Raw genomic sequence first — 16,414 nt, 5'->3', positions numbered from 1 at the left:
GTCTATGTTGCATATTAGGAAAAACTTTCTCACTAGGAGGGTGGTGAATACTAGAACAGGTTACCTAGACAGCTGATGGAATCTCTATCCTTGGAGGTTTTAAAGGCCCAGCTTGACAAAGCTCAGATCTAGTTGGGGAAGGTCCTGCTTTGAGCAGGGGGTTGAACTAGATGACCTCCTGAGGGCCCTTCCAACCCTAACTGTCTATGATTCTATGATAGTGGAGTCTTATCGCCTCCCTAAACATGTATTTCAATTTAATTAGGAGCCCATGATAAAATCAAAAGCTTAAAAGGGAATGCCAAGTTTGTAGATGATGAGAGATGCAACCTGTACAGTTCCTTCGCTTTGGTAACATTACAGCAGAGACCAAGAATCAGGGATCCCTTTAGTTAGCAATGAGTGAACAACAGTATACACATGAAAGAGTTGGGAGAGCAAGGGATTATAAATTTAAATTATCATTTTAAATGGGAATTATCTTGTGTTCTGAAGTGGAAGAATTAAGAATGTAACAAGTTCCAGTGCTTATCTCTATTTTATTTGATCATCTTGTTTCTATAAACCCGTGGTGAAAATTTCTGGAATACAAACTCTCTTGTAGTTACTGGGACTTCCTGCTACTAATCATGATGGAAATACACTAAGAACAGCCTTTCTCATGATATTTTGCATGGGGTAGATAAATAATCAATTTTGGGGGGTCTGGATAATATTCATATTCAAAAGAATTGGTCAGCTACCAGGGAAAAATATTTTGGGGTTATCTATAAAGCTAGTTGAACATTGCAAAAAAAAATTATTCAGTAAATTATTTTGCATGAAAAATGTTTTCAGCAAACAGAATTCAGCCAACTCTAATATTCCAGGATCCTACTAGTCAAGATAACCTTGGACCCAGGCTCTGATCCACCAGCCCCATTGTAAGCAATAACCAGCTGAAAATATTCTCTCCTTTCTGAAGCCGTAGATGTAATCAGTTATCTTTTTTGAAGTCTGTGGGCTTGGCCCTTGTTCTCCCCAGGTACTCTTAGGTCCAGGAAAATTAATGCAGACCACAGTCGTATTTCTACAAAGTCTCTAATGCTCAGGAAGACTAACACTGTAGATTGCTTATTTCTATCCCAAATTACATAGTGAAAGAAGGTTACTGTGAGTTCCTAGAGATCTTAATCTTTTTCTCCTCTCTGTTACCAAGAGAAAAGCATCTGTGGGAGGACCAGCTCTAATTCCCTTATGCCATTACCTGGGGAAGGGAGCATTAGGCAGCGGATATGAATAATTATATCAATTTCCCTTCCACTCTCTCAGTAGAGAGAGGTATTTAGCACTGTTAGTCTGAAGTCAGGCAGAAGGCAGATCAGGGTAGTGGTTGGTGCCTTGAAGACTAAGTTGTTTAAAGTGCCACACTGCCCTGCCTTCTGTCTCTCTCATTAGGAAAACATGTTCAAGTAACTAGATAGAACTATAAGCAATTGTTTAGCCATATCTAGCACCCAAATTAGATAGCTCGGATCCCCACTCAGGTCTTCTGCTGAGATTCGCAGTGTAAGTGATGATCTAGATGAATATCTAGCAGCAAAATATTTTTGGATTAATAAAAAAAATGATGGAATAAATACAGTCATTATTCAGGCTCTCTGGCAAAGTGTGATTCATTTTTTTGTATCATGTGTCATTCCAATCCTGGCCAGAATTGGGAAGTGAATGGATACAGAAAATAAAAGCTATTCTTTTACATCCGAAAGTTCATCATATGCTAGCTCCCAAAAAAGATTTGGTGTGGGTTTTGCTTCAGTTGTGAATGATGACTAGGTTCTGATAGTTTGTCCAATTCACTTAGCCCATGCATACCTACAAAGCTGGAGAGGCCCTCCTAAAGGGCCTTGTGTTTCAAGCACAAGATAGGAGCCACAAAGAACTGTTCTCTCACTGGCTCTTGGACAGACCTCCTTTGCAAAATTACCCCTCATAAATCCTCAGAGCCTCAGTTTCCCATTTGACGACTTTGATCTTATCCTTTTCACAGGGTTACCACACAGCTGTGTTACCTATAAAACACGTTGAAATCCTCAAATGGAAAGAGTTGCCTACATGCAAATAATTATTATATAGCTAAAAACTGCTTTATTTATATATAGTGGTATTTTCTAGTAGGTTGCAACTATTAAGAGAAGCTGTAGAAAATGGCCTCCTCTTTAAATATTTTTCATAATAATCTAAATTTAAAATAAAGTATCAACAAAAGCCAAAATAAATATTTACCTATTATTCTGCCATGAGAAAATAAATTAATCAAAGAATTTCAGGGGAGGGGAACACCTCTCTAGTCTCTCCCTCTTTATCTGTGATTGATGATCACATTATCATGATGCATAAGCATTTTACAAACATTAATTAATTATGGTTTTATCTTCCCTGTCTTCGAGCAAGGAAAATTTTATTATTCCCATTTTGCAGATGAGGAACTTAATCACAGAGACTTTGACTTGCCCAAAGTCGTATAAGATATCTGTTGTAGTGCTGGGAAGTAAACCCAAGATTTTTGAAATTCAGTCCAGTGTTTTAACCACACAGCTGTCCTTCCAAATGTTTTTTCCTATGGAAGGTTTAGTCATGGCTGAAAAAAAGGTTTACTCATTAACAAAGCTAGTATATGGCAAGAATCATAAAATTTTTCTTTCAAAATTGGCATGAAGTTTTTTCTTATTAAAACACTTCAGGATGTTTTGTAAACTAAAATTATGGCCTTTTTGGTTTCCATAAAAGAAATCTTTTCAGTGATGTGTTTTTAATGGGAGGAGGGAGGATGTTCCAAAGGAATAACAGGGCTGAACTAACCTGCTGTGAATCTGCATACCATGATCTCTTTTATTTAAAAAAATATTACTAAATATATATATATATTATTGAATATATTATTAAATATATATTTCATTATATACATAATTTTTATATATGCCATTAGCTGGGGAGACAATGTTCTTTGGATAAATGTTTTTTTATTAGACCAACTAAATACTTGGAACAATTTTTCCAATTTTTTAGTTGATCTAATAAAAGATAGCTCATTTATCCAAAGAAACATGTCTGACTATGTCCACAGACCAACATGGCTACAACCACAACCCTAAATACCTGAGGAAGCACTTGTTCAGAATATATATGCACATACACACACACACACACACACACACACACACACACATATATATATTTGTTTTGAAGGGCTAATATATTCTATACTAGCCTAGTACAGTCTTTTGGTTATTTATAGGGTTTCATGAAACTTAGGAATGGTCAGCTTTCAGTTGTCCTCTTTGTGTAGCACTCAGAAACATTAGGCTTAATGTAGTGGGGAAATGATAATTGTTAATATGTCCACCAAATTGCAAGATTGACTGGTTGTGTTTAACAGTAATCCAGAACTCCTGTACAGTGTCTCTATTTATTCTGATTGATTTATAAGGAATAACATATCCCTATATTGGCTGAGGTCTTGGTTTCAACTTCAGTTGTGTCCTAGAAAGTCTATGAGGGCAACTGCATTCAACTTGTAAATGAGAAGATTTTTTTTTTGGTATAAAACTGCTAAACCACAGTAGGTTTCAAGCTAACAGGGATATAAGATAGGTTTTTATATATCAGCATAAAATATCCCGTTATGGATGCATTGGTTTGGATATAATCTTAACCAACACAAATTGGCCTTAGGAGTGGAAGTGACATAGGCCAACTCTGAAATTAATATGATAAAAGATATTTTGCTCATACTGTTAAATATGCTCAATCAAAATTCTGCTTTTTGCTATTTTGTATGTCTTTTAAATCTCTATTAAAAAGCAATCCCAATAAGATTTAGCAATTTCTATTTATTTTTGCCACCTTTCCAGAGCTCAAAAGCATAGTTCCCTTGTATTTATCGCACTGTGATATTGGATTAAGCTTGCACATGCAGAGCACACAAAAACGATAGTAACAGTTAGATATAGTGCTCTTCTGTGTAGGTAGCTATAACCCATTCTTGATTTTATAAAGGTCCCAAAGGACCATTTCTTAAATGGAGAAGATGATCAACCCACAGATGGTCTGAACTCTTTCAGAAAGGTACAAACAAGACTGCAGGAAACAATAATAATAAAAAGGATGTTTTTTCTTAAAGGCTTGCCAAAATTATAGCCAGGCACTGGATTTTCAAATGTCCAGCAATAAATGCTAAGTATAATGCTAGTAGGACATTGCTGCCCTCACCCCAGCATTCTCACTGTCTGACAAAAAGGGAATCATTACTTGATATAAGGTATTAGTATTGCCACAATAGGGATGCAAGTGGACTTCTTCCCAGCTCTTTCCTTAGAAAATAGAGAGAGTTGCCCTGAAAAAAGGCACTCTTTTAGCCAAATTGGGCACATCTGGATGAGCATAGATGTTTGTTTCCCCAAGGACAAGTAGCAGTGGCACACCTTGTGCCAGTGCTACATGTCCCCAGGGAATGCTTGTGCCACACATGCTCTGGTGCACAGCAGACTACCCCGGATGGGGTAGGGGAGGCTGGGCCCAGCAACTGTGCTGACCCCAGCAGCCTTACCTGGAGTCCTGGGGGCCTCCCAGGGCTTCAGCTGTGGCAACAAGCCTGGCTGGCAGCCAGAGTGTGGCTCCAGCTGGCCAGGCTCCAGTTTTAGGCAGTGCACGCTGCTGCCATGTACACCGCCCTACTTTTTCTGGCATGGGTTTTTTGACTCTGGGATCTCCCAGGGTCGAACCCTTCCTCCCCCACCCCCCTGCAAAGTAGAAGTGTGGGGAATGTCTGCAGGTGTGGTGTTTGGAGCTGCTGATGGGTCTGCAGTCTGGACACGCTTGGCTGGACATGCCCATTATGCCTATCAGGGAAATAAAAAATGTAAGGAAGTCTTGTTAAAAATAAAAGAGGTTTCCATTTCAGTTTAGCTAGATTTCTGATAAAAACATTTTAACACTGAAGGGAGGCTGGAACGAAGATCAATAGCTTATCCTTTTTTGTTCATTTATATCATTCAAATATCTTCTAGAGGCCTGCCATTCATGTTAAGACTGAACCATGCTAGCCATAACACTATCTATAATGATCTGCAGGATTTGTTTCTTCCATATTATATGCAGTGGATCTATACCCCCTTTGAATATTAATAATGAAATAAAAGCTTCACATACATAACCCCATTGTTTTCTGAGACAGATTTTTTTAAATATATATTCCAGTGTAATTCTTATTGATTTCAGCGGAGCTACTCCTGATTTACATCAAAGTGAAAGTAAAATAAGACTAAAGTGTGCACAGACATTCCCTGCACAGCTGGGACAGTTTATACACATGTTAATAACACAATGTGATTAAAGAGAAACTCAAGCCACGAAGTGTGGATTTCAGTCCAGAACTTCCCAAAGCTTGGAGTGTATACATCCAGGGTTTTGATTCAGACCCTTCTCTGCATAAGATATAGAGATCAGTAGCTTGCTGTAATTCATACGAATATCCTACTCTAGGAAGCAGCATTTAGTTTTAAATCTACAGGCTATGGTAAATAATAAACTAAATGGCTGGTAAATATCCAGTAAGTAACTAAATGTTTAAAAAATATGAAAAAGCAAAAAAAACTGTCCAAAGGTGAGTTTTAGTTTATTTCTAAATGCATTAGAAATTTCCACTAGCATATAAGATAGCTTTGTATATTTACATAATAATTAGAACACCTTATGATTTTTCGGCAAACTGTGGGATCCTCTATAAAGAACCTGAAGATCTCCTGCATAATAAAAGCATACATATTCTAATAACATAACTTTTGATGGCAATACATTGATTCCTCTCAAATTTATCCATCAGCCTCTGATACCTTACTCAGAATTGTATGTATGCTTTTGTTCTCTATTAAGGGCATTAAAGGCCTCATTTCCTGTGGTAGAACGAACTGCATGTATTCATTAACTGAATGTATTAAAAATACAAAAGTTAGCTAGATAGGCTACATGCCTAGATGACCCATTCAAGACCAGTACAAGTTAAATAGCCTCTTAAATCAGTGGTTTTGTTTAATAAGTAGAAGGTAATTCCCTCACAAGATCAAATAGTCAAAAGCTGAAGTTAAAACATTTCCAAATAGATATACATTCCAACTTTTTATTCTTAGGATAATTAAGCATTTAAAACTTTACCAAGGGAAAGGGTAAGTACTAGAGGTCTTTCCATTAAGTGCAGATGGTTCTCTGAAAAAGCAGCTCTAATTCAATACCAAATTATTGGACTCAACAGTGCACACTTACATAGTAAAGAGGACTAATTCCTTCTGCTGCAGAAATCAGTAGGTGAAATTCTGTCATCTATGTTATGCAGGAAGTCTGACTAGATGATTATAATGGTCCCTTTAAAGCCTTAAAATCAATGTGTCTGATTCCTATTTATATATAGATGCCTTTTATATCACTATGGCAGTGTGAAGAGGGCTTAAAATGCACATACACTAAATTAATGCCCACTTTAAAGTCTGTTATGTTGCCAGAGTAGAGTTCAGGAGCTTTGGGGGATCTATAAATATGCAAATATTATTCTCTTGCCATGAAGACATCCTAGGCAAATTAAAGAAACTTTAACTTTTTAGGCTGAATACTTTTGCTCACTGAAATCACGTGGCATGAAAGACATAATTGATACAACATATAACTGGACTAACCATTCCTTTCTTGAGGGGCAATGTTCAAACACAAATTATGCAATACATGCAATTAATCTTGGGAAGGACCTGTGTGTGCTGGTGGCTAAACTGGAGATTTTATGTTTGGGGAAAAAAGTGTGCCCTCAATGAGTTAAAAGTTTCCTTCACTGGCTCCAAACTGAAATGTTCTTGTCATGACAGAGGTGTAATTTATGTCACCTCAGTCAGAACTCAGAAATACCCAGATCCATTAGAATGCAGTTGGAAGAATTCTCATTCTCCCTTTCACTCCTTTTGGGGGTTTTTTATGGCTAAAATATATTTTTTAATTTTAGCATTTCCTCCTTCCCACAACAAGTCATGGGATTCCAAAATGTGGACACATGACTCAGGCCCCATGTATTCATTGAGGATCCTGAAGCTTATCTATAGCCTTTATTTTTCTTTTTGTATGAGAACTAACTGGGGTGAGTGAGAGGGAACCACATGACACTTCAAATGTATATGCCAATAGCAAAAACTACTTATTGGCACCAAACCTAAAAGTGTTTGAACTAAACATATGGCCTAATTTTCTTTCTATGTATCCATAAACTACCAGTAAATCCGATTCTTCAAATTAAAACTTGTTCTCCAAACCTGTAAATATTACACTGTCCACCGTTTTCAGATATTGTTTGTAACAGTGAGCTGAACAATTCTGAAGATTTGGTACCTGAGTTTTTGTTATTTAAAGTCAACCTAAAAACATCCATCTGTATATACGCATGCAACTGCACAAGTGCAGGTTGAGCTACCCTAAAATGCACTCACAGAGGCATCTTTGGGGAAGAGATAAGCAGAGGAACCCAAGACTGGACAAACAGGGAGAGTGAACTGCTGTCTCACTGCTATTGGTGTCTGCTCTAAAGGGCAGGGTTGAGGCATGTAATCCAGGCACTTTGAGAAATGTGTATTGCCACTGCCTGTGCATTTCCTCATCAACAAATTTAAAAATCTTTGTGTTCTTAACACAAAATCACCCTGGTCCCACTGAATTTCAGAAAATTTAAGTATATGTTTATAATGAAATGCTTGCACTTGGAATTAATCCAATATATTGTATTAATTAGCTGAGCCAACTTCACATGGGGTCATTAGAACACATGAAGTCACTTTATTTCTATGAGAAAGTAGTTAGATGCATTTAAATTTGATACATAGCTACAACTAGCAAGCAAGTTGCAGAGAATTTAATGAAGATTGCAATATGACAATATGAGCAAGTTTGCCATTGACTTCACTAAGAGCAGATTGGGGCCATCTGTCCACCTGGAAACGTCTTCAGACACAATGCACAGATAAAATACTTGCTCCAGGAAACGGCTGAAGCTGATATTTGTGACCGTCAGCTGTTTGAAATGTTCTTTTTGGCTAGGGACTGACGTAATACATAAACTGGTATAAGTGATCGGAAGCTGGTTCAGATCTGTAATATAAGAAGTTCAGTGCACATAAATCACTTTCAAAATGACTGAAAGTAGTTTAAGATGAACCTAGAAGGATGTAGTATCAGAGAGCCATTGTACACATGATGGGGATTTAGCTTCTCAGGGTTGCATTCTATGCCCCCTAACTTGAAACGGTGGCTGTTATTTTTCTGTCACTGCACATCATCGGTTTTAAATCTCATTAAATGCTCAGTGTGCTATTCACAGTAAATTACTGCAGAGGGTGCTGTATAACAGTCCACCCCGCTGATCTCTTCATAATAAATTACAGCAGGGGGTGCCACACACCAGTAATCCCCACTACAGACTGGTGATGTCTATAGCTCACAGCTTCCTGATATGTACAGATTACTGAAAGTGGTGAATTTAATTGATTTACTTCATTTATTTGTGTTATTTCCATTAATTTTATAAGTTCTTATGCATATTTTACACATATATTTTAATTTTTTGATGCTTTTTACACCAATATTTAAAAATATATATTATTTTATTCTTATTCTTTTCATTCCTATTTTTATTTTGATTCTTATGTCAGTTTTTATTTTCCTATTTCTATGTCAGCAAGTAAGCTTTATTTTGTGTGTAAATCTGCTTGGATGTTTTTTATTTCACTCAAAAAAACATCCCTACAAACAGGGTTCTGAAATTCTCCAAGTGCTTATATTATGCACACAAATCCGCACCCTGTGAATTTCTTATATATATCTTCACATGCATATTGAAGTGTTGTGGTGCACTAATTTAAACTACAATAATGCACTTTCTGCATTATCTCACAGGGGGTCCCAATCCTGGAAAACGTCTGGAACCACCCCTTCTGCACCCACATTCCTGCATTCACATTCCTCCACTGTTGGGAGTCATTGTTTCATTCACTGTTTCCTTTCCATCCCCAGACACTGCTTGCCATGTCTCTGTTTGGGTCTCTGTTCTCATACCCCCACAAGTAGTCGTTTCCTTGGACCTATCCCCCAGGAGAAAGAAGCAGAGATCTGCTTCATTATCACCTCCCTCCTCTCCAAACAGGGCACTGAAATTCTCTATGCACTTATAATATACACATGAATCAGCACCTTTGAATTTCTTCGTGCACATATTGGGTGTTGAGTTATTGTGATCGGCAGTGGGCAATGCATTTTAATGTCCTTGCTGCATTTCAACCCTCATACACACAAAGCAAAGGAAAAGTTGGAGACTTCAACCCTCTCCACCTCCCCATCGCAGCTTGCCCCCTCCCCACCCACCGACTAGAGACAATGTATTTATGAGACAGACAGAAGTGTTGCAATGAAATTTTTAATTTTATTTACAGAAAAACTCAACAGTAACTGCAGAATGATTTAGTGTTCAGCGCTGATCAATCGGTACCCTCGCCATCTGCATCAGCCAGAATGTATGCAGCCAGGCAATTCTGCACAATGGCTCCCCAACCAACTTTTGCATGCTGATCATAGGGAGCACTGTGCCCTGCCTGCCCACATCTCTGAGCACTGCCTCCCATACTTCCTCAGAACAGGAATTGCTGAATAACACCCCCTGCTCTCGCAAATATTGTGGAGCATGCAGGCTGCCATGGTGAACACTATAATGTTTTCTGGCTCCACCTCGAGCCTGTAGTTCAGTGACCTCCACCGTGCTTTCAAGTGGTTGAAGGCACATTCAACAGTCATCTGGCATTTGCTGGGGTAAGTAGTTGAATGCCATCTTTTGTTGGTTAGTAGGGGTGTGCAAAATGGGCAGTTTTCAATTCAGATTTGGATATGGCCTGAAGTGGGGACAGTGATTCAATTTGTTGATTCAGATCACTGTCCCTGATTCGACCTGGCCGAATCTGAAGATTCGATGCTGATTTGGAGAATCAGTGATTCAGACATAGACACAGCTTTAAAAGTTTTTTCTATATACCTCAAGTTACCAGGCAGCTTGTGAATTCTGTGATGCTGGGGTGGATGGAGCTTCCCACAGGAGCATGGCCCCTCTCCCCTGCTAGCTTGGTGTGGCGAACCCAGAAGTGGGCCGGAAGTACTTCCAGTTCACTTCCGGATCTGCCACCAAGCACGATGGGACCCCCTCTCTGGCTCTGTGATTGGCTGTGGGGGGGCAGGGCGGGTGCCCCCCAGGTGCCCTCCCAGACCCAGAAGGCACCAGTCACTGAACTGGAGGGTGTGGGAGGGATCCCGCAGCATACTCCCCATCGGACTCAGAAGTGGACCAGAAGCACTTCTGGGTCTGCTGCTGATCATGCTGGGGAGGCCCCCACACTCCTGTGGGATGCTCTATCTGCCCCAGCATCTCACCATTCATGAGCCTCCTGGTACCTTGAGGTATGTAGAACAAACATTTAAAACTGTGTCTATGTCTGAATCATTGAATCTTTCTGAATCTCTCCAACTCAATTAGGAGGGTTGCAATTCACTTTGGAGAGATTAAAGGGTCTCCTAATTCAATTTAGATTCAGAGATTCTGCCACTGAATTGGGCTGAATCTCCGCCAAATTGAATCAAGGACCAAAGCTTTGCATAGCCCTACTGGACAGTAGCTTGTCCTCCATATGGCTTCATGATCCAGGGCAGGAGGGAGTAATCTGTGTTCACTATGATGAGCAGGAACATGGCAACACCCCAGATCACTGCATCAGGGACCAGAGGTTCATATTGTCTTTTCTCCATCATGCCAGGGAGCGGCAAGTTTTGAAAGACACATGCATCCTGTGCACTGCCTGCCCAGCCTGTATAAATGTTAGTGAAACCATCCTTCGTGATCAGCTATGTCCTGGAGGATCACTGAGGCAAATCCCTTCCTATTGGTGAATGACCAGCTCCCCTGGGTCAGACATAGCACTGGGATGTGTCTGCAGTCCAATGTACCCACACAGTTAGGGAACCCCCTGGCCTTGAAGCCTTCAACAACTTCCCTAGGGTTATGGACACAGATGAAGCTGTTCGCTACAATGTCTTGCAGCAGCTGGCATACCTCACATATTATCACCCTAGCCATGCAGGGAGCCACACTGAACTGGTTCCCAATGAAGCAGAGGCTGATGGAGGTGGCCAGTTTCATAATGGCCATAGCCACCTTCTTTTTTTCGTGTGATGGGGTGATGCATGACAGTATCCCAGCACTCAATGTGCAGTGACAGCAGTGAGACTATGTACACAAATGTGTCCCTGCTCATGAGGAAGCTCTCAAGCCACAGTTGATCATTCCAAATTGACAATACAATGCATTCTCACCAGTTAGAGCTGCTTGCCTGGGCCAACCTTGTGATCATTGCTCTGTAGGTTGATCCACAAATCGCTGTCAGGCTCAAGAACTACAGCTTCCTCTCAGTTCTCTGACTTCATCTCATGGTCCACTGTCTGGTATAGCAAGGCCTGAGAAGCTGCTACCCTGCTTCAGCACCTTTGTAGAAGGTCCATTCATTGCCTACATTGTGTTCAGTAGCAGTAGCTCTCTATTATCGAGTGCCTCCATTCTCCAGTTGGACACCTCCAGAACATCCAACAGCATCTGGTTTTTCTCATAGATTCCATCAGGATTCATCAAAGCCATGTTGTTATGCAGGACACAACAGTTATTTTTTTGCTTAGAGCACCACCTGCTTGTGCTACAGGAGTTGAATAGATAGCACTGTTGAATAGGGTCATTAGAATTAGAATAGCCCTGCTCTTTACATATCAATTCCTACACGTCCCAGATTCTTATAACCACTCTTCCTCTAAAAACTTGGGATGTCTGATGACCCCAGAAACCCATGATCCACCCAGTACTGCAGATAGCATTTAGCGGAACAATGAATAGACCCACCACAAAGTATCATCCCAGCAAACACCCCCAACCTGGCAGAAGCTGGGGAAGAAGTGTGGATGGGAGGTCCCCATGCTTTTTTTGAATAGGTCCCACTAACACATCAAAAACTATGCCAGACATTGAGGTACCAGAACCACCAAATAATGTCACAGTCACAAATATCTGAAATCTCCCTACACCCAGTTTTCAATGGCATGCACACAGCTGAAAAAAGGAAGGCCCTGAGCAGAACACTGTAATGGCTGAACCCTGAATTAAGGGTTGTTGAATAGGGACATTTAGCATGAACAGCATTAAGATCCCTGCTCTTTACATTTCAATTCCTACACACCTCAGGTTTCTATAACCGTCCTCCTCTAAAAACATGGGGTTTTAGGTTTGTTGGGGATTACCCCTGAAATCCATCAAGCACTCAGTGGAAAAAAGGCAGATGTTGAGCAGAAGACTGAATGGATGAACCCTGAATTTCCCCCCCTCCTCAGACCAAATAGGCCCCCAAGAGTACAGTTGAGTGATTGGTAGGTTGGACAGTGTTGCCCAGGGAAGAGGAATGTGATTGGAGGGATAGCTGCAGTCCCTTCAAACTGCATCACAACCTGCCAGGCAAAGAATTGTGGGTGTGTGCAGCAGCAGGCCATTAACAACTATCCTCTTGGAAAATGGGAGATCTGGGGGACAATTTGCAGCAGGCTATGGATGTCACAGGTGTTCTGTTAGGAAAAGTCACTTGAGCAGATTCCCAAAAATGCCAGTAATTCACAATTCACACCTACATAGTTATGCATATGTGGAAAGTCAGACCTGCATGAAAAGTTCCATATACGTGTCTATATAACTTCTCTCAACCAGGGGCAGAAAGTATCTCGTGATGACTCTGGTCAAAGCATAGCAACCTCTCTCTCTCTCGGTGACCCATTTTGGCCCCAAAAATATACTCAATGGAGACACCAAAGAATCAGCCATGTCTGCTTGGCTGGGAACAGCAGCCAGATACATCTCTTAGCCATGACCCCAACTGGGCCTGGGAAGAACTGGCAGATTTGATTGATATTTGTGGGGAACAAAAGGTTCAAGGGAAGCTGGAAAATCAATTAAATACACCAGTCTATGAGGCCATTACCTAGGAAAAGAAGGTCCATGGCCACAGCCGGAACTGGGCATAGTGCCACAGCAAGATGAAGGCCCTGAAATGTGCTTTCCATTGGACTAAGGACCAGAATTATCATTCAGGGACAGAACACACAATAGCCTCATTCTATAAGCAGATGTCCCACAGTCTTTCATAGGACACGAGTGACATTTGTCTCCAATCCTTTGGGATGATGGGGGTGTAGGAGGCCACAGCATCACCTAGCCCGCATGAGTCCACAGACTGTCCTGCCACTGAAGCAGGCAATGCAATATGCACTGTGCAGCCTTTAGGCAACCAGTCAGAGACAGAGGGGTAGGGGAGGAATGACTGTTCACAGCAGCTGGAGGATGGGGACAACTAAGATGAAGTTGTCTTGACCCTGACCCCACTTTCCCTCATGCCTTGGCTGCATAACCCAGAGGAGGAGGATACATCAGATTCCATGATGATAATGTCCCTGGAATTGTGGGACACACCAGAAATTCCAGAGACCCAAAGATCAGTGTCACAGCTGGACATGCCTGAGGATCCATGCTTGGGGACTTGTAAGTTATGGGGAAGGGGCCTTAGACTGGTTTGAGCAGCTAGGGCTTACATGGATCTAACCCTGCTTTTGCACCAATGCCAAGCATGGTGAGGTGGGAGGGAGGGCATTATTTTTGTAAGCAGCAAATATGTCCGCTGCTTGCAGTCACACAATGTTTCACTTACATGGGGGTGGACATGCTGTGCCCTTTCTTAAAGTTGTTTGATGGGGGGAAGCATTAATTCATTTAGTGGCAGGAGAGTGTGCTGCTGAGAGGTGTACAATGAACTCCTTAGTGGACTGGGGAGAAATCTGGGTTCCTGCATAATCATCTTTGCAGGTGGCTGCATTAATTCACCAGCTGGCAGGGAGGATGCTTGGTGATTGCCAATATTCTGTCCACTACAGTGAGTGGGGATGAGATCTTTGACCATGAACACCTTGGTTTTTGTTCCCATTTCTGTTACCATCTACCACATAGGCTGGAAGGTGGGGACATGTGCCCAAAGCACAGATATCAGCACGGACTGGAGCTGAGCAAATGCATGAATGCCCAAGAGAAAGCATGATAGAGGCTTTGATGGTGGCCTCAGAATTGTGAGTACAATTCACAGATGAATTGTGTGACAAACTCCAGGATTATAGAAAGGTTGAAGAGTGAGAGGCAGCAGCCCACCCAAGTGACAACCTCAGCAACTGCCACTGTGCCTATGAGCAAAGGGCGCCTCTACTCTCGCAGGCCAAGGAGAATGTCACTATGCTTTAGGTACAAATGGGAGGGTGAGACAGAGGAAGAATAGGGGGCAAAGAAGAGCCTATGATGGGTGATGGGTTTTTAGTAGGGGTGTGCAAAGTGGGCCCTATTTGATTCAGATTCAGCCCGAATCAGGGACAGTGATTCGATTTGTTGATTCGGATCACTGTCTCTGATTCGATTCGGCTGACTCTGAAGATTCGATGTTAATTCGGAGAATCAGCAATTCGGACATAAGTACAGTTTTATAAGTTTTTTCTACATACCTCAAGATACCAGCATGGCTTGTGAATGCTGCGATGCTGGGGTGGATGGAGCATCCTACAGGAGTGCAGGGGGACCCTCCACATGCTCAGCAGTGAACCCAGAAGTATTTCCAGTCCACTTCTGGGTTCACTGAGGAGCGCACAGGGGGGGCCTCCCGCACCCCCTGGCTCAGCAATTCGCTATGGAGGGACCCCAGGTGCCCCTCCCAGACCCAGGAGGCACCACTTGCCAGGGGATGCAGGGGGGGCCCACTGCATGCTCCCTGCAGATCCAGAAGTGGACCAGAAGTGCTTCTGGTCCACTTCTGGGTCTGTTTCCGAGCGCGCTGGGGAGCCCTCCACACTTCTGTGGGACACTTCATGCACCCCAGCATCACAGCATTCACGAGCCACCGGCTACCTAGAGGTATGTAGAAAAAACATTTAAAGCTGTGTCTATGTCTGAATCTCTGAATCTTTCCAAATCTCTCCAAATTGATTTGGAGGGTTCCAATTTGATTCAGAGAGATTAAAGGGTCCTCTGATTTGATTCAAATTTGGCGATTCAGCCAGCAAATTGGGCCAAATCTCTGCCATATCAAATCAGGGATTGAAGCATCACACATCCCTAGTTTTTAGTTGTTAGTGCTGTTGCTTCTGTAGGGAATTGGAAAGTAAGCATTACGTCCCTGCATTATTTCAGTTCTGCTTTAGTTACTCACAATAAAATAAATGCTTTGGTGAAATTAAAATTAATTTTCATCCACATCTGTCTGCTGTAATGGGAAGGTTTGTAGAGGCATGGGTTGTGTGGGGGAGGTAAGCCAAACCAAAGAAAACCAGGCTTGTTTCAGAAACACTGAACACACCTACCTCTGGACTGAGTTTGGCGGGGACTGCCCAGAATGCGAGTACCTTGGGGTACATCAGTGAGCAGTAATCAGAGGTGCTGGGCTGTCCCAGAATGTTGTTAACGCAGGGAGCAGTAATTGGGTGGGTGCTCCGCAGTGCACATAATATTTCCTCTGAGTGCATACAGCTTCTAAAGGACCATTGGTGATTAGCAATAGAGAAGAACAAAGCAAATTCAAAGCCAGATTGGCAGGCTTCACTAACTGTTAATTGCCACTCACTACTGAAAGACAGGTATGCCCATCAACAGCTTATGCAAGCCCCTCACCCTACAAGCCAGCAAACCCCCTCCCCCTCCCCTTCTACACTTCCCCTCTTACACACAGAGAACATGAAATCGAACAAAGTAAACAGAAACTGTTATTTACAAACCAAATATTAACAATAATTAAACAAACTACAGAACAACTTTTATAAGATAATGATGCATAATTACTACAACAGAGACATTTCTTTTTACACCGTAATGATGTATATAATTCATGAAAAAAATCAATCTAAGCAATAATGATTTCTAACTAAAAGACCATGGCTCTAAGGTGGACTTTCCAAGCTTGATTGTGAATTGATGGATGGCAATGTGTGGATCATCTGTAGTAGCCTGTCCTGCTCCCAGGGGCCGACAATCAGCATGCACAGAATCATTGCAAGGAGCCCAGCCATTATTTGCCGGTCCTGCTGGGTCTGGGAATACCTCCTGGCCTTGGAATGATTTCTGCTACCCTGGGCAGCCATGAATCTTCCAATAGCCAGATGGATCTGTCCCACCATGTCATACAGCCAATGCTCACAGTCCCTGAGGGCATTCACAATCCTTTCTGTGTGCATCAGCAGAAGCCTGTCTCAGTAGCCT

At 41.7% G+C, this 16,414-nt stretch overlaps 1 protein-coding gene across 6 annotated transcripts in view; it reads right to left on the bottom strand.

Moving 5' to 3' along the window:
* Positions 1-16,414, bottom strand: part of SMOC2 (SPARC related modular calcium binding 2) — a 227,178-nt gene that overhangs the window by 176,681 nt on the left and 34,083 nt on the right. The window lies entirely within an intron of this gene.

Source organism: Crocodylus siamensis, chromosome 1, assembly GCF_052110815.1.
Source record: "Crocodylus siamensis isolate JL-2025a chromosome 1, ASM5211081v1, whole genome shotgun sequence".
NCBI classification, from domain to species: domain Eukaryota; kingdom Metazoa; phylum Chordata; order Crocodylia; family Crocodylidae; genus Crocodylus; species Crocodylus siamensis.
The sequence above is the reverse complement of the archived record's forward strand: the minus strand, read 5'-3'. Positions and strand labels throughout refer to the sequence as shown.